The following is a 26,133-nucleotide window of genomic DNA, read 5'->3' as shown; positions in this document are numbered from 1 at the left end:
TGTACTTATGCCATATGAAAATGCATTATCATTATGCACACGACAATAAGAAGAGTTAGTTGGTTAATACCATGCACTTTCATGTAACTACACAAGTATTATTACAATTTAAGCCTAATAATCACATACTTCAATGAACAAGATAGCCTAACTCATGAAGTTGTCAAGGTGAGGCCTGAAGTCATATAAGTTTTATAGGATTGTGTTGATGAGACATTCAACATGCGAGTGCCTTGATCAAATGACATAGATGAGGTATGTGTAATAAATTATGGTAAGTTGCATGCTGAACATTACAAAGGTGTCTAGATATACATCAATTATTTTAACCATTCAATATGCTTGGAGCTTTGTTTGGTTGGAGATCTTGGATAAACATGAGAGAAACGAGTTGGATTTTAAAAAAAATATACATCTATGGTAGATACGTAACATATTTGACCTACAAATTGGTCCATCATCAAAATGTGACCAACCTCTAGCATGAGCAATATTTGAATGCATGCAATGGTGGAATAAATAGAAAATAATGTTGGGATTAAATGACAAAAAAGATCTAGGTGGTGAAAACATTTATATATTAGGGGATTGAATCTCCATGGATAATAATAGTCCTAGCATGAGGTTTGATGTGTTATTAGTGAGAATATGTATTCACCTTATTGCTCTTAATCATAAACATCCAACTATTTCTCAAAGCCCTAATCAATACATGGTATCTGAGTAAATTGGAGAATTTTAGACTTTTTTCTCAAATTTTATAATGAAATGCGTGCAAACACACACACACACACACACACACACACGACACACACACACACACACACTCTCTCTCTCTCTCTCTCTCTCTCTCTCTGTGTCTCTCTCTCTCTGTCTCTCTCACTTTCTCTCTCTCGCTCTCTCTCTCTAGTGTCCCTTCTTCACCCCCTATCATGATTAAAAAGAAGACATTAGAAAATGAAAAACTAATGATGGCATCATTACCTATGCCCCACCTTTTAAAAACACAAAAAATTTGCATGAGAATCTTACGTTGGAGGTGGGGTATCCACTAAGTTTGGGAATCTATTGAATAATCACATGAGGCTATATATTAAAGTCCCATTCAATGACAACATATATTCTCTATAAATTCTCTCATACCATGGTGGTTCATGTCACTATACTTGAGTTTAAAATTAAGGTGAATCCCATTTGCTATAGGAATGCATGCCTTAGAGTCCATGAATATGGATATACACTCTAACTCATAGCCATCACTTATCTCCTTGAGTGGTTGGTTGATAGCAATATCCTCTTAAAAGGCCAAGTTGGAAACAATATACTATACCTTGATGGTAGAATAGGTTGCTGATGTTTATGCATCATGTCATTAGCTAATAGATGCCTGCATGTTTGCTAATAGTTTTCAATTTTTATATTTCTAACATTAGAATTAATTATATAAAGTATCTTTTTAAATCTATTCCCTCTATATTTTCTATGTTAATCCCCTTTGACCAAACATAAGTTGAAAGTCATTTTTTGATTTACCCACCCTTAAGCCCCCAAAATTGAAGCTTCTCTTTTTACAAAGAGTTGTGGAATTTCGAGAGTTTTCTACTTGCCATTATAGTCACACAAACACATGTATACATATATCCATATACATTATTCTCACATGTACCTACTTATGGTTTTGTTTAAATAGGAGAATTTGTATTTTCTAAAAACCACATATACATAGATTTAATAATTTTATGACTATGAAGAAAATATATATGTCAATTATAATCCTAAAAGAAGTCACACATTCACATTTTAGTCCACACATGCATATGCACATGCACTTGTGAGTGCATGTTGTTAAGAGAGATTTTCTTGTGAGTGTGGTTATCTCTGCTTGTGAGGGTTCTAAAAGTAGAGATTCAGAAGAAGATGATGAATCCACTTATAACTCAAAAGAAATACTCAAAACCCTTGTATTTTCACTTATTCAACCCTATACCCAATTCCTAAAGGCTAGATCAATTCATGTGAAAAGTAGAGTAATATACGGAGAATCTTCAAACACTACATTTAGATGTAAAATTTACCCAATGAGAAATCCTTGGAGAAAAATACAAATTTTTGGTGATTCAATTGAGTATGACATGAAAATCAATGCATAAGTGTAGGTCATAGTTTATATGGAAGCCTCTCGTTATTATCCCACAAATCAATACCTTTGATTTGTCACCTGTTTTTTTTTCTTAAAGTACATATATTCCACAATTGGGAAATGAAAGCATAACACATCAACTAACATTTGGCCTTAGCATGGATCATGCTAAATAGCTTTCTTTGGCCATGAATCATAGCATGTAGTCATTTATGGCCATGGTTATCTTTGTAATAGTGGAGTAGTCAATCGTACTCTTAGTCCCCTTAAAATCATCTCTGCAGTTGATACTGCTTCAATTGAATGTTTGATGTACATTTGTACTTATGCCATATGAAAATGTAATATCATTATGCACACGACAATAAGAAGAGTTAGTTGGTTAATACCATGCACTTTCATATAACCACACACAAGTATTATTACAATTTAAGCCTAATAATCGCATACTTCAATGAACAAGATAGCCTAACTCATGAAGTTGTCAAGGTGAGGCCTGAAGACATAGATGAGGTATGTGCAATAAATTATGGTAAGTTGCATGCTGAACATTACAAAGGTGTCTAGATACACATCAATTATTTTAAGCATTAAATGTGCTCGGAGCTTTGTTTGGTTGGAGATCTTGAATAAACATAAGAGAAACGAGTTGGATTAAGAAAAAAATATACATCTATGGTAGATACGTAACATATTTGACCTACAAATTGGTCCATCATCAAAATGTGACCAACCTCTAGCATGGGCAATATTTGAATGCATGCAATGGTGGAATAAATAGAAAATAATGTTGGGATTAAATGACGAAAAAGATCTAGGTGGTGAAAACATATATATATTAGGGGCTTGAATCTCCATGGATAATAATAGTCCTAGCATGAGGTTTGATGTGTTATTAGTGAGAGCAACATAGAGATGAGATTGATGGCTAGTACCATGTAGTTACATGCGTTTGGGATAACATTCACTTACAAATTTTCAATAAAATAGGTGTGCCATCATTAAACTTCTATGTCTAGAGTTCTTATTTCCTTTAAAGTTAAATGAAGAATATGTATTCACCTTATTGCTCTTAATCATAAACATCCAACTATTTCTCAAAGCCCTAATCAATACATGGTATCTGAGTAAATTGGAGAATTTTAGACTTTTTTCTCAAATTTTATAATGAAATGCATGCAAACACACACTCACACACACACACACACACATGACACACACACACACACACACACACACTCTCTCTCTCTCTCTCTCTCTCTCTCTCTCTCTCTCTAGTGTCCCTTCTTCACCCCCTATCATGATTAAAAAGAAGACATTAGAAAATGAAAAACTAATGATGGCATCATTATCTATGCCCCACCTTTTAAAAATGCAAAAGATTTGCATGAGAATCTTACGTTGGAGGTGGGGTATCCACTAAGTTTGGGAATCTATTGAATAATCACATGAGGCTAAATATTAATGTTCCATTCAATGACAACATATATTCTCTATAAATTCTCTCATACCATGGTGGTTCATGTGACTATACTTGAGTTTAAAATTAAGGTGAATCCCATGTGCTATAGGAATGCATGCCTTAGAGTCCATGAATATGAATATACATTCTAACTCATAGCCATCACTTATCTCCTTGAGTGGCATGGTTGATAGCAATATCCTCTTAAAAGGCCAAGTTGGAAACAATATACTATACCTTGATGGTAGAATAGGTTGCTGATGTTTATGCATCATGTCATTAGCTAATAGATGCCTACATGTTTGCTAATAGTTTTCAATTTTTATATTTCTAACATTAGAATTAATTATATAAAGTATATTTTTAAACCTATTCCCTCTATATTTTCTATGTTAACCCCCTTTGACCAATCATAAGTTGAAAGTCATTTTTCCATTTACCCCCCTTAAGCCCCCAAAATTGAAGGTTCTGTTTTTACAAAGAGTTATGGAATTTCGAGAGTTTTCTACATGCCATTAAAGTCACACAGACACATGTATACATATATCCATATACATACATATACATTATCCTCACATGTACCTACTCATGGTTTTGTTTAAATAGGAGAATTTGTATTTTCTAAAAACCACATATAAATAGATTTAATACTTTTACGACTATGAAGAAAATATATATGTCAATTATAATCCTAAAAGAAGTCACACATTCACATGTTATTCCACACATGCATATGCACATGCACTTGTGAGTGCATGTTATCAAGAGAAATTTTCTTGTGAGTGTGGTTATGTCTGCTTGTGAGGGTTCTAGAAGTAGAGATTCAGAAGAAGATGATGAATCCACTTATAACTCAAAAGAAATACTCAAAACCCTTGTATTTTCACTTATTCAACCCTATACCCAATTCCTAAAGGCTAGATCAATTCATGTGAAAAGTAGATTAATATATGGAGAATCTTCAAACACTGCATTTAGATGTAAAATTTACCCAATGAGAAATCCTTGGAGAAAAATACAAATTTTGGGTGATTCAATTGAGTATGACATGACAATAAATGCATAAGTGTAGGTCATAGTTTATATGGAAGCCTCTCGTGATTATCCCACAAGATCAATACCTTTGATTTGTCACCTGTTTTTTTTTCTTAAAGTACACATCAACTAACATTTGGCCTTAGCATGGATCATACTAAATAGTTTTCTTTCGCCATGAATCATAGCATGTAGTCATTTATGGCCATGGTTATCTTTGTAATAGTGGAGTAGTCAATCGTACTCTTAGTCCCCTTAAAATCATCTCTGCAGTTGATACTGCTTCAATTGAATGTTTGATGTACATTTGTACTTATGCCATATGAAAATGCATTATCATTATGCACACGACAATAAGAAGAGTTAGTTGGTTAATACCATGCACTTTCATGTAACTACACAAGTATTATTACAATTTAAGCCTAATAATCACATACTTCAATGAACAAGATAGCCTAACTCATGAAGTTGTCAAGGTGAGGCCTGAAGTCATATAAGTTTTATAGGATTGTGTTGATGAGACATTCAACATGCGAGTGCCTTGATCAAATGACATAGATGAGGTATGTGTAATAAATTATGGTAAGTTGCATGCTGAACATTACAAAGGTGTCTAGATATACATCAATTATTTTAACCATTCAATATGCTTGGAGCTTTGTTTGGTTGGAGATCTTGGATAAACATGAGAGAAACGAGTTGGATTTTAAAAAAAATATACATCTATGGTAGATACGTAACATATTTGACCTACAAATTGGTCCATCATCAAAATGTGACCAACCTCTAGCATGAGCAATATTTGAATGCATGCAATGGTGGAATAAATAGAAAATAATGTTGGGATTAAATGACAAAAAAGATCTAGGTGGTGAAAACATTTATATATTAGGGGATTGAATCTCCATGGATAATAATAGTCCTAGCATGAGGTTTGATGTGTTATTAGTGAGAATATGTATTCACCTTATTGCTCTTAATCATAAACATCCAACTATTTCTCAAAGCCCTAATCAATACATGGTATCTGAGTAAATTGGAGAATTTTAGACTTTTTTCTCAAATTTTATAATGAAATGCGTGCAAACACACACACACACACACACACACACACGACACACACACACACACACACACTCTCTCTCTCTCTCTCTCTCTCTCTGTGTCTCTCTCTCTCTGTCTCTCTCACTTTCTCTCTCTCGCTCTCTCTCTCTAGTGTCCCTTCTTCACCCCCTATCATGATTAAAAAGAAGACATTAGAAAATGAAAAACTAATGATGGCATCATTACCTATGCCCCACCTTTTAAAAACACAAAAAATTTGCATGAGAATCTTACGTTGGAGGTGGGGTATCCACTAAGTTTGGGAATCTATTGAATAATCACATGAGGCTATATATTAAAGTCCCATTCAATGACAACATATATTCTCTATAAATTCTCTCATACCATGGTGGTTCATGTCACTATACTTGAGTTTAAAATTAAGGTGAATCCCATTTGCTATAGGAATGCATGCCTTAGAGTCCATGAATATGGATATACACTCTAACTCATAGCCATCACTTATCTCCTTGAGTGGTTGGTTGATAGCAATATCCTCTTAAAAGGCCAAGTTGGAAACAATATACTATACCTTGATGGTAGAATAGGTTGCTGATGTTTATGCATCATGTCATTAGCTAATAGATGCCTGCATGTTTGCTAATAGTTTTCAATTTTTATATTTCTAACATTAGAATTAATTATATAAAGTATCTTTTTAAATCTATTCCCTCTATATTTTCTATGTTAATCCCCTTTGACCAAACATAAGTTGAAAGTCATTTTTTGATTTACCCACCCTTAAGCCCCCAAAATTGAAGCTTCTCTTTTTACAAAGAGTTGTGGAATTTCGAGAGTTTTCTACTTGCCATTATAGTCACACAAACACATGTATACATATATCCATATACATTATTCTCACATGTACCTACTTATGGTTTTGTTTAAATAGGAGAATTTGTATTTTCTAAAAACCACATATACATAGATTTAATAATTTTATGACTATGAAGAAAATATATATGTCAATTATAATCCTAAAAGAAGTCACACATTCACATTTTAGTCCACACATGCATATGCACATGCACTTGTGAGTGCATGTTGTTAAGAGAGATTTTCTTGTGAGTGTGGTTATCTCTGCTTGTGAGGGTTCTAAAAGTAGAGATTCAGAAGAAGATGATGAATCCACTTATAACTCAAAAGAAATACTCAAAACCCTTGTATTTTCACTTATTCAACCCTATACCCAATTCCTAAAGGCTAGATCAATTCATGTGAAAAGTAGAGTAATATACGGAGAATCTTCAAACACTACATTTAGATGTAAAATTTACCCAATGAGAAATCCTTGGAGAAAAATACAAATTTTTGGTGATTCAATTGAGTATGACATGAAAATCAATGCATAAGTGTAGGTCATAGTTTATATGGAAGCCTCTCGTTATTATCCCACAAATCAATACCTTTGATTTGTCACCTGTTTTTTTTTCTTAAAGTACATATATTCCACAATTGGGAAATGAAAGCATAACACATCAACTAACATTTGGCCTTAGCATGGATCATGCTAAATAGCTTTCTTTGGCCATGAATCATAGCATGTAGTCATTTATGGCCATGGTTATCTTTGTAATAGTGGAGTAGTCAATCGTACTCTTAGTCCCCTTAAAATCATCTCTGCAGTTGATACTGCTTCAATTGAATGTTTGATGTACATTTGTACTTATGCCATATGAAAATGTAATATCATTATGCACACGACAATAAGAAGAGTTAGTTGGTTAATACCATGCACTTTCATATAACCACACACAAGTATTATTACAATTTAAGCCTAATAATCGCATACTTCAATGAACAAGATAGCCTAACTCATGAAGTTGTCAAGGTGAGGCCTGAAGACATAGATGAGGTATGTGCAATAAATTATGGTAAGTTGCATGCTGAACATTACAAAGGTGTCTAGATACACATCAATTATTTTAAGCATTAAATGTGCTCGGAGCTTTGTTTGGTTGGAGATCTTGAATAAACATAAGAGAAACGAGTTGGATTAAGAAAAAAATATACATCTATGGTAGATACGTAACATATTTGACCTACAAATTGGTCCATCATCAAAATGTGACCAACCTCTAGCATGGGCAATATTTGAATGCATGCAATGGTGGAATAAATAGAAAATAATGTTGGGATTAAATGACGAAAAAGATCTAGGTGGTGAAAACATATATATATTAGGGGCTTGAATCTCCATGGATAATAATAGTCCTAGCATGAGGTTTGATGTGTTATTAGTGAGAGCAACATAGAGATGAGATTGATGGCTAGTACCATGTAGTTACATGCGTTTGGGATAACATTCACTTACAAATTTTCAATAAAATAGGTGTGCCATCATTAAACTTCTATGTCTAGAGTTCTTATTTCCTTTAAAGTTAAATGAAGAATATGTATTCACCTTATTGCTCTTAATCATAAACATCCAACTATTTCTCAAAGCCCTAATCAATACATGGTATCTGAGTAAATTGGAGAATTTTAGACTTTTTTCTCAAATTTTATAATGAAATGCATGCAAACACACACTCACACACACACACACACACATGACACACACACACACACACACACACACACTCTCTCTCTCTCTCTCTCTCTCTCTCTCTCTCTCTAGTGTCCCTTCTTCACCCCCTATCATGATTAAAAAGAAGACATTAGAAAATGAAAAACTAATGATGGCATCATTATCTATGCCCCACCTTTTAAAAATGCAAAAGATTTGCATGAGAATCTTACGTTGGAGGTGGGGTATCCACTAAGTTTGGGAATCTATTGAATAATCACATGAGGCTAAATATTAATGTTCCATTCAATGACAACATATATTCTCTATAAATTCTCTCATACCATGGTGGTTCATGTGACTATACTTGAGTTTAAAATTAAGGTGAATCCCATGTGCTATAGGAATGCATGCCTTAGAGTCCATGAATATGAATATACATTCTAACTCATAGCCATCACTTATCTCCTTGAGTGGCATGGTTGATAGCAATATCCTCTTAAAAGGCCAAGTTGGAAACAATATACTATACCTTGATGGTAGAATAGGTTGCTGATGTTTATGCATCATGTCATTAGCTAATAGATGCCTACATGTTTGCTAATAGTTTTCAATTTTTATATTTCTAACATTAGAATTAATTATATAAAGTATATTTTTAAACCTATTCCCTCTATATTTTCTATGTTAACCCCCTTTGACCAATCATAAGTTGAAAGTCATTTTTCCATTTACCCCCCTTAAGCCCCCAAAATTGAAGGTTCTGTTTTTACAAAGAGTTATGGAATTTCGAGAGTTTTCTACATGCCATTAAAGTCACACAGACACATGTATACATATATCCATATACATACATATACATTATCCTCACATGTACCTACTCATGGTTTTGTTTAAATAGGAGAATTTGTATTTTCTAAAAACCACATATAAATAGATTTAATACTTTTACGACTATGAAGAAAATATATATGTCAATTATAATCCTAAAAGAAGTCACACATTCACATGTTATTCCACACATGCATATGCACATGCACTTGTGAGTGCATGTTATCAAGAGAAATTTTCTTGTGAGTGTGGTTATGTCTGCTTGTGAGGGTTCTAGAAGTAGAGATTCAGAAGAAGATGATGAATCCACTTATAACTCAAAAGAAATACTCAAAACCCTTGTATTTTCACTTATTCAACCCTATACCCAATTCCTAAAGGCTAGATCAATTCATGTGAAAAGTAGATTAATATATGGAGAATCTTCAAACACTGCATTTAGATGTAAAATTTACCCAATGAGAAATCCTTGGAGAAAAATACAAATTTTGGGTGATTCAATTGAGTATGACATGACAATAAATGCATAAGTGTAGGTCATAGTTTATATGGAAGCCTCTCGTGATTATCCCACAAGATCAATACCTTTGATTTGTCACCTGTTTTTTTTTCTTAAAGTACACATCAACTAACATTTGGCCTTAGCATGGATCATACTAAATAGTTTTCTTTCGCCATGAATCATAGCATGTAGTCATTTATGGCCATGGTTATCTTTGTAATAGTGGAGTAGTCAATCGTACTCTTAGTCCCCTTAAAATCATCTCTGCAGTTGATACTGCTTCAATTGAATGTTTGATTTACATTTGTACTTATGCCATATGAAAATGCATTATCATTATGCACACGACAATAAGAAGAGTTAGTTGGTTAATACCATGCACTTTCATGTAACTACACAAGTATTATTACAATTTAAGCCTAATAATCACATACTTCAATGAACAAGATAGCCTAACTCATGAAGTTGTCAAGGTGAGGCCTGAAGTCATATAAGTTTTATAGGATTGTGTTGATGAGACATTCAACATGCGAGTGCCTTGATCAAATGACATAGATGAGGTATGTGTAATAAATTATGGTAAGTTGCATGCTGAACATTACAAAGGTGTCTAGATATACATCAATTATTTTAACCATTCAATATGCTTGGAGCTTTGTTTGGTTGGAGATCTTGGATAAACATGAGAGAAACGAGTTGGATTTTAAAAAAAATATACATCTATGGTAGATACGTAACATATTTGACCTACAAATTGGTCCATCATCAAAATGTGACCAACCTCTAGCATGAGCAATATTTGAATGCATGCAATGGTGGAATAAATAGAAAATAATGTTGGGATTAAATGACAAAAAAGATCTAGGTGGTGAAAACATTTATATATTAGGGGATTGAATCTCCATGGATAATAATAGTCCTAGCATGAGGTTTGATGTGTTATTAGTGAGAATATGTATTCACCTTATTGCTCTTAATCATAAACATCCAACTATTTCTCAAAGCCCTAATCAATACATGGTATCTGAGTAAATTGGAGAATTTTAGACTTTTTTCTCAAATTTTATAATGAAATGCGTGCAAACACACACACACACACACACACACACACACGACACACACACACACACACACTCTCTCTCTCTCTCTCTCTCTCTCTCTGTGTCTCTCTCTCTCTGTCTCTCTCACTTTCTCTCTCTCGCTCTCTCTCTCTAGTGTCCCTTCTTCACCCCCTATCATGATTAAAAAGAAGACATTAGAAAATGAAAAACTAATGATGGCATCATTACCTATGCCCCACCTTTTAAAAACACAAAAAATTTGCATGAGAATCTTACGTTGGAGGTGGGGTATCCACTAAGTTTGGGAATCTATTGAATAATCACATGAGGCTATATATTAAAGTCCCATTCAATGACAACATATATTCTCTATAAATTCTCTCATACCATGGTGGTTCATGTCACTATACTTGAGTTTAAAATTAAGGTGAATCCCATTTGCTATAGGAATGCATGCCTTAGAGTCCATGAATATGGATATACACTCTAACTCATAGCCATCACTTATCTCCTTGAGTGGTTGGTTGATAGCAATATCCTCTTAAAAGGCCAAGTTGGAAACAATATACTATACCTTGATGGTAGAATAGGTTGCTGATGTTTATGCATCATGTCATTAGCTAATAGATGCCTGCATGTTTGCTAATAGTTTTCAATTTTTATATTTCTAACATTAGAATTAATTATATAAAGTATCTTTTTAAATCTATTCCCTCTATATTTTCTATGTTAATCCCCTTTGACCAAACATAAGTTGAAAGTCATTTTTTGATTTACCCACCCTTAAGCCCCCAAAATTGAAGCTTCTCTTTTTACAAAGAGTTGTGGAATTTCGAGAGTTTTCTACTTGCCATTATAGTCACACAAACACATGTATACATATATCCATATACATACATATACATTATCCTCACATGTACCTACTTATGGTTTTGTTTAAATAGGAGAATTTGTATTTTCTAAAAACCACATATAAATAGATTTAATACTTTTACGATGTTGTAGAGTTCGTGCAAGAGCTGCAGAACACGGGGTTCAAGATACAGCAAGGAAAGAGGCTAACAAGAAGATCTCAATATTTTGATGCCAAAGATCACTATATTGCTTGTCAAGTACATTACAAGAGATCCATGAGTGCTCATTCTGAACATCCAGCTTGTGCAGGAATTTGCATAGGCTAAGAACTCGAGGCTGCAAAGTTTTGATAAAGCTCTTTTCATGGGCCAGTGATGAAGACTTATGGGTATAGAGTCAAAATAAATGACAAAGCATTACAATTTGTTCACTGCTTTACAATAAAGCGTAAGATCTTGCTTTTTAGGGCACCAAATAATTCAACCAGATTCAAGACTTAGTCATAGATAGCTTGATCAATCTCCAGGTTCAACGGATAAAACATCTGATAAGTCCATGCATAGGCTCCAGACATGTATACTGTTCAGGTCAGCAGCTGAAACCTATTGCAGAGAGATGCAGTCCATAATGGCATTTAGGGCACACTCTTGCATCCATTGCATCAAAACTTGTATCCATTTTCCTTGTTTGTATGGTATTCGCTATCCTGAAACATCTAACATGTTCCAAATTCACTCGATTCTTAAAGACTTTCAACACAATCCCATACTGGGCAAGGAGCTCTTGCCACACATTATCAACTGCATCATTCCTGTCTTGTAGACCATGGCATGCACTCCTTAGAGCTTGCTTTACAGCCCCTAATAGAAGCTTATCATGAGAAACAGAGCTTTTACGTCTCTGTTCTTTGTACAGCTTTACTGCATTCTGCCCAAAGGGTAGCCAGTCGATAGGTGCAACATTCACAGCCTCCGCACAGTTGAAATCACATTTAAAACCAGCATGTTAAGCTCTGGGAAATGTCACAACAAATTCACCAGCCCCTTATATAAGTGAGCATCCTGTGAATCGCCTTCTTCGGGCCCCATCATCTTCGATATGAAGGTACACTGGTAGAATCCAAGGCACTGCAAGCTGCCGTCACAGGATGTCGAGATCGAGCTCCATTAATTACCAAGAAAAAAAACAAGGCTTCGGGAGAGGCGATGCGAATTTGTCAGTTCAGGTGATGAGAGAAGGCCTCCTGAATTTTTTGTGATTGTGCCTCTATTATCATGCTGTTCATCATAATCAAGCTGTAGCGCTGGCAGACATGAATTTCTTTTACTTTCCTTGGGCGACTCTAAGACTTCCTAAGGGTCATGCCCATGCTTTTAATTTTTTCAGGGTCGGGTTACCGGTTAAGGCACCTTTTTCTCCCCTTTGTCCTGCGCCTTTTGCTATTTCCTTTTTTCCATTTCCCGCTTCTCTGTGCTGCGGTAAACATTACCCCCCTCCTAGCCAAGTGCCACTTTTCATGGGCGGTCATTCTCTTTTTTTACATGGCTGGCCGTTAGCCTAGGCCCATTTCTCATTTCCCACCGTTCTAATCTATCCTATTCCCAACTAATGCATACAATTTTCATAGGAGTGAGCCTGGTGCTCTTTTACAAGGATTCGAGAGCGCTTTCACACTTAATGGTGCATGGTAGAGAGGACTACGAGCTCATAGTTTGGTGCATAGCTTTCACTCATAGTCCCCTTTCCCCCCAAAGACAGCTCGAGAGAGAGACCTCCCTGTTCAGTTCACCAACATCAACAATGGCCACCAACTTTTCATAGCTTGAACCATAATTGGATATAGCAATGCGCCCCCAATCTCAACATAGCGTCCGAAAGGCTATATTGAGGATGCGAAGCTTTTGATCTTTCCCTCCAACTTACTACCTCCTGATCTCAATGTTGGAACAATTTTATGTTCCTTTGGGCAATTTTTCGAAACAGGAAGCCTAACCCAAAGCAATCTGATTCACATCCTGTTGTCACTACACCAAAGCAATCGAAAATCTTATCTGATAGCAGAATATTGCAACCTGGTTCTGGTTCTTCTCTAAAAGATGAGGAGTTTGTTATGTCACAAAGCAAAAAGGACAAACAAATTTAGTTGCTCCTATTAGCAAGGACTAAAACCTCCGCTGGTAACTTCTCCGACAACCTTCTCTGAAGCATCCAGTATCTCTGAGTGACCACGTGGAGGAGCCCCTATGGCTATTAGACCAACCATAACCCATGGCTATGTTCTTCTTCAAGAATGCTTTATCCGGCATGTTACGTTGGCCTTGTTCATGTGCAACCTTTATCTTCATAGCTTAAATGTAAGCTTCCTTTGATTCCATGGTATCCTACACTTTTTTTGGAGTCCATCCTTGAAATTGACAGCATATTAATATTCTTTGGCATCAGTTTTTCATATTTTTTTGACACACACACAACATGGACACAAATAGAAATACACACAAACACAAACACACAAGTGGAGTATGTACATTGGATGCGGATACTGAAAAGGACTGAAAGATAATGCAGCAATCAAACACAATGAAACACATGCAAAAAGATAACACAGATGCACAATAAAAATGGAGGTGTTTACGGCTTGGATGCGCAGCAGCACGAGATCCACCCCCTCTAAACCTGCGCATCCTCTGGATGAGCCAACTATCCAGGATCATCCAAATCTACAAACAGGTCCAGTCCTTTATCAGTTTCCGGTAGACCTGTTTCTCCATCAGCTTAATCATCCATATTCTCTGCTTCTTCTGCTAGAATTTCTTCTGACTGCTCTTCTTCTACCAATGCTTCAAGTACATACTCTTCATCTTCTCTTCTCTTGAAAATCTTGACTCGTTTTCCAACAATGGGCACCCTCAATACCGTCCCATCCAATTCAGCCAACTCATAGGTAGCATTGTCAAAAACCTATTTCACCTCATATGGTCCAAACCATCTTTGAACCATTTTTCTCATGCTACTATGCTGATTCTCTAGGCTACTGTTGTAGACTAGAACCATTTTTCTCATGCTACTATGCTGATTGTCCCTCTTTTATGGCTCTAGGCCGCAAGCGATGTCTCAAATCAAACCTGTCTTTGTTTCTGAGTTGGGCTACCTTCAAACGATCAACTGCTAGCTGCACATCTTCAGCCCTTCTCTCTAGTTGACGAATCCGAAGAGCTTGAAGCTCCTCTCTTAATAAATTCTCATGCCAAGGAAGAACACTCCATGTGAGAGCACAAATTTCAGTAGGCATGACACGTTTTTGCCCATACATCAACTCTGCAGGCATATATCCAGTAGTCACGCTATGTGTAGAGCGGTCTGCCCACAATGCAAAAGGTAGTAATCTCGGCCAATCTCCAATCCGTCCTCTGCAAGCTTTTGCCAATGCCTTAACTATCGGTGGATGTCCTCTTTCACTCTTGCCATTCCCCTCTGGATTATAGGCAGTAGTAAGAGCCAACTTAATCCCAAGCCGTGAGAAAAATTCTCTAGCTTCATCTGCATCTAGCAGTAATCTTGCCTATACATCCATACCTGCAAAATATTTCTTCCAACAAGAATTTACATACTGTAGTGGTGGTCTTCATCCGCAAAGATCTGCCTTCAACATAGTTTGTAAGATCCTCCCTAGCCAAGACAAGATATCTCATCTGCCAAAGTCCCACTAGCAAAGTAACCAAGTCAACCACCCATTTATAATGCATACATAACGGGTAGGTCGGATGCAATTCATCACAATGCCGCACTAAAGAGTAAAGCTGACAGTCCCTGCAAGTCTCCACAAAGTGGAAAACATCTTTATACATCCCTTTCCACCAGTATCTTTCTTTGATTTTCTCATAGGTAGCCCACACACCTCTATGTCCAGCCCAAGAACTCTCATGAAACTCTCGCATAATCTATATCTGCATCGCTGCCTCACAAACTACTCTCAAGGATAGGCCGCCTCTCTTTTTTGGGTGCTTCCAAAGAAAACCATCTTTCAAGAAATACCCATAAGCCTTTCTTCTAATTTTCTTGAATACATCATCTGTCCAATTAGCTCTTTGAGTCAATGAACTCAGATACTGACCAATTTGCAACCACTCGCCAACATAGAAATCTTCAATAAAGGCTTCAACAGTAGATACATGACAATCATGAACAAGGACAGAAGCTGCAAACTCTGTCTCATCATCTTCTGCAAGCATTGACTCCTGATCCTCATATCTCGCTCTAGACAGCATGTCAGCAACTGGATTATCTTTTCCTGCTATGTGTCGAAATTCTGGATTCAATGATTTGATGTAGGCAATCCACCGAAGCATCGCTATATCTGGAGTCGAACAGCTAGTAATCATGCCAAGCAAACGCAAACAATCTGTTTCCACAACAACTGAAGCACCAATAAAATACCCTTTATCACACTTCAGTGCAGTGACTAATCCCCACAACTCTCTTTTAATATGCGGATATCTCCTCTACCGCTCATTAAGAACTTTAGCTCCAAAGCGGATTGCATATCTATTTCCATCAGCATCATCCTATCCCACTGCCCATCCTATGCCAATAGGGCTGGTATCAACTATCAACATGATTGGCCGTCCACACTGATGATCCGCCTTGCGAAGAGTAGGAGCTGATTGCAACAGCTTCTTGAGTTTACGCATGGCTTTCGAATGCTTCTCATCCTAATGAAACTTCTGCCCCTTTTGAAGTAGCTGATAGAGAACATCTACTATGTGAGAAAAATGAGGAATCCAAATCATGTAAAATACACAAGCTCCCACAAATCTCCGCACCTCTAAAGTAGTCGAACAATACTCTGCAATCCTGCTTATGGCATCCACCTTTGTAGGTGAAGGCTTCCTGCCATAATAACCAACCATATGCCCAACTATGATGACTTCACTAACACCAAAAACAGATTTCAGCCCTGAAAGAGTCAAATTCACCTCCTCTAATCGTGTCAATATTTGCTCACAAGCAACCAAGTGTTCAGCCACAAACTGTCTACATCCTCACAAATCAAAACTCTTATTCTTTTCTTCTTCTGCACAACCCTTAATAGGCACATCATCTAAGAAAGGCATGGTATACTGCGGAATATAGTCTCGCAGAACTCTATGCATAGCATTCATCATATGAGCAACTGAGTTGGTGGCACCTTGAGGCAAGGTACACATCCTCACAAGACCAATAAGTGTCTACATAGTAGTAATATCCCTGCTTTCCAAGGCAAGCTGAAACTGATTATAACCAGAATACAAGTCACCTAGGGAATAGATGGCTCGTCCTGCAAAACCCTCGGCAAATTCATCCACAACTGGACCTGTTCCCACATTCTTGATTGTCACTTTATTCACGGGCTGCATATCCTGAATAAATCTCAAGGTTCCATTCTTCTTTGGTACAGTAAACCACCTGTTAGAATAGGGCGCAGAAGAGGGTTCCAAAATCCCCATCTTAATCTTCTCATTCAGCAACTCTATTAGCTTTGGCAAGTATGCTTTAGGCACAGGTATAGGACGTATATTCCATGGCACATGAGGAACAGTGAAGATGACCATAGGCACAACCAATGCGGGACTAATGCAGCCAATTTCATGAGGAAAGAAAGCAAATGCCTTATCATGTCGTCCAAGCATCTCTCTAAAACATTCTTTTTCCACTGGAAGCAAGAAATCATCATTTCCAATCTTCAATTCTGCAAGAGTTTCAGCTGTAAATTCATGTCCAATATTTGCAGGATCTCTCAACATAGGGTGCTTCATAGCTTTTTCTATCTACTCATCACTATCAGGAGGAAGCGGCCCTACAACCAGTTTAACCTTCTTATCAACTGTTTTATACTTCGTGTCAACCTTGGCATCAGTCAGTCACTCTCTTCTTTGCTGCAATTTCTACAATTTTTTAGCAACTCTCAACTCTGTTGGCTGAAAGATTTCAGCCTTTTGCTCTATGGACTGCATGGGTGCATCCTGAAACTCTGTATGCTGAAATTTTTCAGCATTAAACTCTGTTGGCTGAAAGGTTTTAGCCCTCTGCTCTGTGGACTGCCATGATGCAGCCTCATACTCTATATGCTAAATTTTTCCAGCATTTAACTCTGCTGGCTAAAAGGTTTCAACCCTCTACAACTCTGAAAGCTGTTCATGATCAGCCATAGATTCAGTTTGCTGAGTTTTCTCAGCCTCTGACTCTGTTTTTAGCATAAAATCAGAAATTTCCTGATACATATCCAAGGTTTGCACAGGTATGATCTTTGAACCCTTACATACATCAGTTTTCAGCATATTTCCCATCTTAGACAATGTATCTACATAAGACATTCCTTCATACAGCCCATCCACATGCTCTTCTGCTTGCAAAATACCTGCAATCTTCAACTCTTTCTCCTTACGACCAATGTACTGCCTGGAAGCTCTAGACAAATCTGAAATTTTCTGATAACTCACTGAACTATCTGAAGAAAAACCAACAAAATTAGTGGAGAAAGACTGGCTGCGAGGAGGCGAGATCTCCTCTTTTCTCCACTCCGTACCATTGGCGTCTCGCAAGACAGTGGTACCTAATGAAAATCCAACTCCTTCACAGGTAGTGGTGCCTCATGCAAGGAGTCCTTGTTTCTCGGATGATTTACTCCAATAGTCATAAACTGAACAACTCGCATACCATCTTTACTGCGTATCCGTGTATAGGCTGAACCATCATCCATCACTTTCGTCTCCATTCTTGCTTCTGTAATGAAAGGCTGTCCAAGAATAATCTGGTGCACAGATCGGTCGCTGTATGCTCACGTAGTGAATCCCGGAAGGTCCCCAAGAACAATGAACTCTACCTTTTTGCACAAAAAACAATGTAAAAGCATGAACGACAAGAAGCAAGAGACCAATTGGGTTCAATCTCCCCCATGCCTTGTGTGAGCACTTCACAAAGCATATATTTTGTATATTTCCATCTTCATGCTCAATAATAGCCCAATTTACAAAAATATGACAAGCTTTTAGCTTTTGAGTTTGCCTTTTACAAAAATAGGAAATAAAGCTAATGAACGGTGCCCATAAAGTCTGGCACGCCCAATCTCAATGTCCCAAATAGAAATAACATATCCGTGCGCATAGGCGCATACAAAATAATAATCAATAGTCGATGCCTCAATAGACATAACAAAATATAGGCGTGGCGCCTATCAAAATATAATCCATAGGTCGAATACTCACTAGACTCCAATGCTTTCCTCCGCCACTGCTGCTATCTCTACACATCAACTGAAGCATTCACAATCGTTAGTAAAATAATACAATTAAACCGACAAAAGTGAATACCTAGCAGTCTTCAGCTACATAAATAAATCAACTGGTTAGAAATAAATCCTAACCTTAATTTATTACGAGTGCGCCCTCTAAACTCATAAACGTTTGTTAATTTAATATGCATTTTGCAGAATCACCAGCTATGGAATCACCCATGTATACACTAAATTAATGAAACGCCCGAAAAGGACAGGCGTCCCCATCAACTTATCGCACAAAGAATCCACTTTGTGTATGAGCCCCGGTCATCTAAGTTTACGGAATCCACCGTAAAACCTCACGGAATCCACCGTGGCACGGAATCCACCGTGGCACGGAATCCACCGTGGAATATGCCTCCTGGCATCATACCCCCAGGGTGGGATAGCAATTGACCTCAATTGCTATTAGCTCAATGTGGAGCTAACAGAGTGGGGAAAGCATTTAAGTCTCTAGCGTGCATCCATTGTGCTTCCTCTACAGGATGGTTCTTAAATTTAACTAGATATCTAGAATACCTTCGGCCAGTTCTAGTGGTCATATAATCAGTGTCTATGATAGCTTCTGGTTCAAGTATTTCAGTCTCTTCCTCTAATAAAGGTGGATTTTCATAAACAGGGTGGATAGGTAATTGGCCTCTAAATGGTCTCAATAAACTAATGTGAAATGTATTATGAATTTTCCAATGAGATGGTAATTCTAATTTGAATGCATTATCATTAATTTTATGAATGATTCTAAATGGTCCATAGAATCTAGGAGCTAATTTGACAATTGGATGTCTATCTACACTTTGCAGTCTACGTTTTTCTATTCTCAGCCAAACATAATCATCAACTTTGAAATTCATAGCTTGTCTTTTCTTGTTGGCTTGTTTGGTATATGATTGTTGGGCTTTAGCAACCATGTCCTTAACCTCATCAAAAATACTGTTATGCATACTAGCAATATCATCAGCACTCTGAATTCTATTAGACAAAGATGCAACAGGTGTAGATAATCTATATCCATAAATGACTTCAAACGGTGCTTTCTTTGTAGATGTGTGCGGTGTATTGTTATATGCAAACTGTAATAAATGCAAATGAGTGTCCCATGTTTGAGGTTTAGAGATAGTATATGCACGTAAAAGATCTAGAATGGTGCTGTTTGTGGCTTCTGTTTGTCCATTTGTTTCTAGATGAAATGCAGATGAGAAATCAATCTTTGTGCCTAGATTAGCAAACAGTGTAATCCAAAAATTGTTACAAAATCTAGAATCACGATCTGAAATAATCACTTTTGGCAATCCACGGTTAGTAAAAACAGTTTTCAAAAATAATTGTGCTGCTTGTGATGCTGTTAAAGTTTTCTTACATGGAATGAAATATGCTTGCTTACTAAATCTATCTACAACTGTCCAAATCATATCATGGTTAGATTTAGTATTTGGTAAACCAGTAATGAAATCCATAGAAATACGTTCCCAAGGTTTAGATGGAATAGACAAAGGCATTAGTAATCCATACTGTTTACCATGATTTCTCTTAACTCTTTGACAAATCAAACATTCAGAAACGAAATTAGATACATCTGCATCCATATGCAGCCAATAAAAATCTTCAGTTAACATACGTAATGTAGATATAATACCTCTATGACCTTGATATGGGGGACAATGAATTTCATTCAAAACAAAAGATCGGAATGGAATAGTAACACACAGTCTCTTTTCATAAAACATAAATCCATCATTATATGACAATGAATCAACATGAATGAAATTATTTTGAACTAATTTATTCCAATCAGAATGAAAAGTAATATCCTGGTGATATGTATCTTTCATAGCAATCAAAGAATCAAAAGATATGACAGAAATATTATGAATTGCAGGTCTTCTACTCAATGCATCAGCAACTACATTTTCTTTTCCAGGTTGGTATTGAATGATAGGATGAAAACTTTGAATAAAGGAAGCCCATTTGATATGACGGTCAGAGATTTGGGGTTGGCTAAGTAAATGTCTAATGCTTTGCTAGTCGGTCTTTATCATGAATTCTGAACCCATTAAGTAGTGTTTCCACTGTCTTAATGCTTGTACAACTGCTAATAGTTCTTTGTCATATGTGGAATATTTCAGCTCAGAGGGTTTCAGCTTACAACTAGAATATGCTATAGGATGATTGTCTTGCATTAGTACGGCTCCTATTCCTAATCCGCTAGCATCAGTCACAACTAGAAAGAATGGTCTATTAAAGTCAGGCAACTGTAAAACAGGGGCATTGGTTAATGCATGTTTTAGTAAGTCAAAGGATTTCTGCTGATTTTTGGTCCATTGATAAACAATTCCTTTCTTGAGAAGTTTTGTTAATGGTAAAGCAAGTAATGAAAAATTACGTACAAACTTCCTATAGAAACTAGCAAGACCAAGGAATGAGCGTAACTCATGCACATTTTTAGGAACAGACCAATTCAGTATTGCATCAATTTTCTTAGGATCAACTTTAATTCCTTCAGATGATACAATATGACCTAAATACTCAATTTCTGTTTTAAAGAATTCACTCTTTTCAGGATTTGCAAACAATTGATTTTCTTTCAATAACTAAAAAACTAATGAAAAATACTCATAATGTTCTTTCTCATTTTGACTAAACACCAAAATATCATCAAAGAAAACAATCACACAGTACTGATATTTTAAAAAGATACGGTTCATCATTCTACTAAAGGTGGCAGGTGCATTAGTCAATCCAAATGGCATGACTAAGAATTCATAATGGCCAAACTGTGTTCTAAATGCAGTCTTAAATATGTCAGATTTATCTAGCCTCACCTGATGATAACCAGACTTAAGGTCAATTTTACTAAATATAGAAGATCCTTGCAGTTTGTCCATAAGGTCATCAACTCTAGGTATAGGATACCTATTCTTTACAGTGATCTTATTTAAAGCTCGGTAGTCAATACACATACGATAGGTATTATTCTTTTTCTTGACTAAGAGTACAAGTGCACCGAATGGAGAACTGCTAGGTCGAATTAAGCCTCTATTTAGTAATTCTTCAACTTGACTCTGGATTTCTTTTTGCTCTATCTGATTGTGCCTATATGGTGCTTTGCAAGGTGGTTGTGTGCGAGGTATCAAATCAATCTTATGGTCTTCTAGACGTGAAGGAGGTAAACCTGGTGGTAGGTCTTCTACAAAATAATCCTTAAAATATGCAAGAAATTCCTTATGCCTAGGGTGCATATGATTTTCCTTTGCTTGCAATTCATTCACCCAAATGAGATATGATTTAGTACTCTTGCGTAATGCACGTTTTGCTTGAATATGCGAAAGCAGTGGAAAAACATTAGATGCATGCATACCATATAATGTAATAGATTTTCCTTGAAAATTAATATTCATTGTGTATGTGGAATAATCTATATCTGGATTATGTTGGTGTCGCCAAGGCATTCCTAAAATAATGTCACTCGACTGTAATGGAACAACTAAGAAATTTCTTCTTTCAGTGTATGAACCAATTTGAATCTCTAAATCTTGTACTTCTTGTGTACCGTTATACCTAGTACCTAAAAATGCAGCTTTTATGCGATAATGCATAGGTACAGTCTGTAATTTCAATTCCTTTACCAATTTTGCTGAAACAAAGTCATGAGTACTACCGTCATCATGCAAGATAGTCTTTTCCTTTCCATGCACAAAACATTTCATAATCAATAATGAATGTGGAGTAGGCATACCTGGTAAAGTGTCGGAAGTAGTAGTAGTGTCGTCCTCATCTTCCGTGAAATCAGGCATATCCTCATGTTTGTCTTCGTCCATGGCTCCAAGATAGTTGATATGTGCTGGTGGCTTCTTTGAATGACAATTTGCTGCGAGATGTCCGGGCTGGTGGCATTTATAGCATACTATTGGCTTGGCTTTGGTTACATTATTTGAAATGGCTAGAAGTCTGGGTACATTTGGATTTGCTTGTGGAATAGGCTTAGGATTTGGATTGACATTGGATGGTAATGCAGGTGGTTTAGCCCAATTCTTGCGAAAAGATGGTGAAGAGAAACGACCTGGATTAAACCTTCTAAAATTGGAATTGAATTGTTTAGATCCATAATTACCATTGGCTTGAAATTGCTGTGGTCGTCTGTCTCTACCATGTAACTTATCTTCAGTGTCGTGAGCTAGTGAGATGGCGTCTTCAAGGGTAGCAGGCTTGAACATGTTCACTTCAGCGTAGTAATGTCCAAGAAGTCCAAACATATACTTCCGCTTATGTGTCGTCTCTGGTACGTCTTCAAGCATGCGTAGCTGTAGGAGTGCATTCCAAAAACGCTCTGTATACTGTGGTATAGGCTCACGATCCCGTTGTTGAAGTAGATCCCATTGCTTGATAGCCTTCTCATGAAATTGCGGTGGAAGGAAATTATGCATGAACTTCTTCTTGAAATCTTCCCAAGTAGCAGGACATTCTATGCTCTTGCGTACTACAGTCCACCAAAGTGATGCTCTGTCTACCAAATGATTAGTAACACACTTGATTTTATCTTTTTCTGGATAGGTTTTCTCATGGAAATAGTCATCAAACTGGCTAATAAAGGATAAAACAGTCTTTCCTTCTCGTATGCCATTGAAAGTGCAAAATTTGAAACTTCGTTTACTTATCTTTGATTCCTTGCGAATGGTTTGAGCTTCAAGAGTGGCGTCGATGATTCGTGGAATCAAATCTTCAACTTGAGGTTCTTTTTTGTCGGTAGACGCTCTTTGTAATTTTGTCAATTGGGCTTGCAATGCTTGCCTAGCCCTTCGTTCTTCTTCCAATTGCAGCATGATTAGGTCTAGCTTTTGTTCCATGGTAGGCTCAGGTAGGTCGTCTTCAGCCATAGGATCATCCATATGTGGTTCCGTCATCCTGTAAAACTCAATAAACCTTTCTCACTCAAAATCAGGTTAGCAGGATGAGCGTAGCTCAAATTCGGGGTTACAAGGCTATGTATTTTTGGGTATTTCTTTCTCAATTTTTAGAAAATCTACGATATTTCCTTCTTCGTATGCTGAAAATACTTCAGCGGACCTGCGGATAGGTAGAATACTTTGCCATGAACAACTTTCCAGTTCAGAGTTTTTGCGCAGGAACAGCCCTCCTAGGAGTTTTGAACACTAGTCAGTTCTGACTCCAGTTGACTAGACTGACTTGCAGAGTTGCAGACTTAGCTGACTTGCAGAGTTGCAGACTTGCAGAACTTAGTGAACTTGAAGAACTTGATTACAGTCGACTTGCAGGACTTGATTTTGGAAGTGCAGGACCTGAAGTTTGTTGACTTGTTTGTCTTGTCCAACTTGATGAAAGCTTAATGTTTTAAGCTTAATAGCTTAAGCTTAATAGGGGGCTAATGGGCAGCAATAGCGTGAATCGTGGGGGGAGGGGGGGCCGTTTTTCTTCACGGCGAAAAACGCGGACACCTCTTCTTGTACCATGGCGAAAAATTGAAGCTTTGAAGCTTCTTTTAAGCTTCTAAGCTTAGTCTTAAGCTTTTTTGAAGTAATTAACTATGATATTAAGAAAGCTTATTTCTCTGTTTTGATGACTTGATGATGGAGATGAATGCGTGGTCCTCCGCTTGTACAGCATGGTCCTTCGCGATCTAAGAGTAGAAACAGGGGTTCTTGATCACCAGAAGTCTCCCTGTATCGACGGTTCGCGACGAGATTGACTGTAGAGCCCGATCGTTCCAGGAGCTCCGCCTTCGCATGAGATGGGTAGCGATTGGAAGCTCTTGATCTCAGCTCCGCTCTGATACCACTGGTGCGTAGATCCGTCGCTGTATGCTCACGTAGTGAATCCCGGAAGGTCCCCAAGAACAATGAACTCTACCTTTTTGCACAAAAAACAATGTAAAAGCATGAACGACAAGAAGCAAGAGACCAATTGGGTTCAATCTCCCCCATGCCTTGTGTGAGCGCTTCACAAAGCATGTATTTTATGTATATTTCAATCTTCATGCTCAATAATAGCCCAATTTACAAAAATATGACAAGCTTTTAGCCTTTGAGTTTGCCTTTTACAAAAATAGGAAATAAAGCTAATGGACGGTGCCCATAGAGTCTGGCACGCCCAATCTCAATGTCCCAAATAGAAATAACATATCCGTGCGCATAGGCGCATACAAAATAATAATCAATAGTCGATGCCTCAATAGACATAACAAAATATAGGCGTGGCGCCTATCAAAATATAATCCATAGGTCGAATACTCGCTAGACTCCAATGCTTTCCTCTGCCACTGCTGCTATCTCTACACATCAACTGAAGCATTCACAATCGTTAGTAAAATAATACAATTGAACCGACAAAAGTAAATACCTAGCAGTCTTCAGCTACATAAATAAATCAACTGGTTAGAAATAAATCCTAACCTTAATTTATTACGATTGCGCACTCTAAACTCATAAACGTTTGTTAATTTAATATGCATTTTGCGGAATCACCCGCTATGGAATCACCCATGTACACACTAAATTAATGAAACGCTCGAAAAGGACAGGCGTCCCCATCAACTTCTCGCACAAAGAATCCACTTTGTGTATGAGCCCCGGTCATCTAAGTTTACGGAATCCACCGTAAAACCTCACGGAATCCACCGTGGAATATGCCTCCTGGCATCATAATCGGATAAGAGCAAGAATCCTAAACAAAGCAATGATAATTCTCTTCAACATTTCCAATAGAAATTCTGATGCTCGGACAAGCAGCATACATATCACCAGAAGTATTATTGGTTGCTCTCATGCGCCAGCCATGCTCTGCATCCATAGGCCACTTGCCACTCTCATGAACACCTCGAGCAATAAGATTAATCTCGGAACCATGATCAACTAAAGCGACCAAAGGAATCTGTTTCTCTCCAATCCTTACCACCGTCTCAGTGGTTGCTCTAGCCCAATGACTGCGTGAAAAATGGCTGCGAGGAATGAGGATAGTGGTATCATCATCTTCATACTGCATAGGCTGAACTATTTTCTCCAACTGCGGGTTGACAGAAGCATTCTCAACCATCATTGCATCATCATGCTCTTCCCCAAGAGCTCCATGCCATAACCCCTGTAAAGTAGGTCCTTCCATTGCATGTCGTTTCCTCCGCAAAAGATCCTGCATCTGATCCTGTATTTCTCTTCTAGCAATCCCAAGAGCTTCACCAACAGTAAAAGTGACTTCACTATTTAAAATTATTTCATGAAAAATCTTACTCATATATGTCTGCATATCAAGGTCTGACAAGAGCTTGAATCCTAGCTCCTTTCTTGGTTGTCTCTTTTCTTTCATCTGCTTGTCTG

Source organism: Lygodium microphyllum, chromosome 10 (assembly GCF_053477565.2).
Source record: "Lygodium microphyllum isolate KBCC chromosome 10, Lygodium_microphyllum_v1.1.10, whole genome shotgun sequence".
Taxonomy (NCBI): Eukaryota; Viridiplantae; Streptophyta; class Polypodiopsida; order Schizaeales; family Lygodiaceae; genus Lygodium; species Lygodium microphyllum.
The sequence above is the reverse complement of the archived record's forward strand: the minus strand, read 5'-3'. Positions refer to the sequence as shown.